General features: G+C 37.0%; 1 pseudogene; it reads right to left on the reverse strand.

Annotated features, from left to right (window-relative positions):
- Positions 1-1,199: 1,199 nt before the first annotated feature.
- LOC125620097 lies at positions 1,200-1,337 on the reverse strand (annotated as a pseudogene).
- Between the last annotated feature and the right edge of the window lie 1,400 nt (positions 1,338-2,737).

Raw genomic sequence — 2,737 nt, forward strand, 5'->3', positions numbered from 1 at the left:
ATCAATATCCTAAGTAATAGTCTTGTCATTAGACTTGCTTAAACATAAAAGCATTGAGGTATCAAAGTGAATGCTCATTGAAAAAAGGAATTGACTATATAGCACACTTGAATGTGCTTGTACTTCTAGATGAATTTATAAGCCCATACTGATGGGTGACCCATTGGACAACATCCTGCAGGCTTGGAGAAGAAAATTAAATACAAACAGATTGCATACTGATAAAGGGTGAGTGCTTTTTCCATTGCTCAGCATAATTTAAAAATGTGTTATATGTTAAAATAATTTACTTTTCTCTCATTATAAATTAATAGACTATGAACTGAACTAAAACAGATTAGTTAAAATGTGGGTTGTCCTACCTAATACTATAGAACTCCTCCCGCTTTTGTCACACATACAAAATTAATGTTGCTACTTCAACCAAACTTTTTCTCAATGCAATCTAGGTCTTTTGATTTTTTTTTTTTCCTGACAGGTGCCTCCACACACTTCCCAAATTCAAATCTATTTCTGTGGATTTAGGTTATTTATTGTAATATAACCTCAGTCCTCAGTGCCCAAATCTGTATTAGTTTCTTAGAGCTGCCATAAAGTCTACCACAAACTCCAGTTGAAAACACCAGTCTTTTCATCTTGTCTCATGGTTCTGGAGGCTAGGATTCTGAATTCAAGGTGGTATGGCATGTGGTTCTTCTGCAGTCTGCTCTGAAGGAGAAACTGCCTCATGACTCCCCTCCACTCTCTCAGCTTCTGGTGGTCACAGGTAATGTTTGATGTCACTTGCATTATGGATAAGTCATTCTGATTTCCACCTCAAACTTCACATGGCTTTCTTTCCTATGTGTTTTCACATGCCCTTCTTTTAACCAGTCACTGAATATAGGAGGCATTTTAATCCAAATGACTCATTTAAAAAAAATGTACCCATAAAGAAGGCTTTTTAAGAATGAAGTCACATTCTGAGGTTCTTAGTGGACTTGATCTTGGTGGGATACTATACAACCCCATATAGGGGAGATACATGTTTCAAATCAGTAAATAGATTCAGGAGTTAATGTAGTATCTATGATGAATTGGGAATACTTTGTAAAGTATGGGTTAGGGCAAAACACATCAATAGAAAACATTATTCCCCTCCTTTCTCTTCCTGCATAAAAGCATTATTTTATTTAATACCATATGCTTTTTTTTTAAGTGCAGAGTCCCCCAGTACCACAAATTATGCAGTCAAGTTTCCAACATTTGGGGAAATCGCAGGGGTCAAGCACATAGATAAGCCTCACCCTCGGAAAACCACCTTCGTGAACATGGTCTCTCCCCTGCCAGGTAAGTATGAATACCATATGCTTTGATAGAAATATTTAATCTGGGTTCAAAATATTTTTAAGTTTCCACAGAAAACTGGAGTTGATAGCCAAGAATGTGTACTGAGGAAATGCAAGACAGTAAAAAATTAAAAGCATTTTCCTGCCCTTAATTCCAAAGAGATAAAGGCAAATAAATTCTAAAGAAATTTAAGAAATAAAAATCAACTAAAGGCTTAAATAATCACTCCATTCTATTTTTTTTAATGGTTCTATTTCAGCTGTAATGTAAATGTTTACATGACAGGGTCTTACTTTCAAATTGTTTATTCTTGATTTTTCCAAATTAATAATCATCCTCCTTAGGTATAGTCATTTTAAGCTTTGACATTATGCAGAACTTGTGCACAGAAAGTGAAGGCAGCCGAGGAATGTGCTGCTTCTGCTTCCTCTGGTGCTGGGCTGCTTTGAAAAGATGTCTCCAGCTGCTTGGCCTGGTCCTCCAGTGCACAGCAGGACTGGGAAGAAAGGCTCCAGTGGCTCCTGCCAAACACATTCCCTACAGTTGACTGGGTAAAATGACTTTGAACAAGGACTCCAAAGAATAGTATGACCAAAGCAAGGAGTATTTTGCTCCATTAGAACAGTGAAGATGAAAGTAAAATGTATCTGAATAAGCAGGCGTGAGTGAGGGAACTGATGAAATATTTATATGCCACCTGTTTTCTATCACTCCCACTGCTAGCTACTCCTTGCTTGATGAAGGAGAGCTATTCAGAGACACTTTGAAACTTAAATTCTGAGTATCTGAGTTAGGAGTAAGAATATCATTAATTTGATCAGGTGTTTCTTTTACTTGTAGAAGAATTTCTTATTAATGATATAAAATCCATTCATATTCATAATGTTCAAAGCATTAGCTCCTAGGGAATTTGCTCCTCTCTGTAGCCAAGCTATAACTCTGTCTCCTGACACAACACCTTGAGTTTCACAAGAATTAATACTACATCTCAACTTGCTTTTGCAAAACCTCATTTTCTGCCAAGTTTTCCCCAATTTCAGAGGCTGCGAGGGCAGGATTAGAGAAAAATGTTACCTTTGCTCTGCGTTTTAATAGCTTTTAGGTGAGTTCACCTTATCATTTGCCTGCTGGGATTTATCTTTTTTTGTATCCACCCAAATTTTTTGCTGCTGGAATGAAGCTTATCTACCAGAGCTTCCAACAACATTAGTCCATAATTCTCCATCTGGGGACCTTCTCTGTCTCTGTCCAGAGGTAGCACTGGATTGGAAGCATCTCTGTTTTCTACAGTCCCACTGCCCTTGTTCCCACTATCCACCAAATGAAAATTAGAAAACAGAACTCTCATTCATTTTTATGTTATTGTATGGCATTTTTTTCTAAAATAGTGCTGCCCAATATTGTAACA

Source organism: Marmota marmota, unplaced genomic scaffold (assembly GCF_001458135.2).
Source record: "Marmota marmota marmota unplaced genomic scaffold, marMar, whole genome shotgun sequence".
Taxonomy (NCBI): Eukaryota; Metazoa; Chordata; class Mammalia; order Rodentia; family Sciuridae; genus Marmota; species Marmota marmota.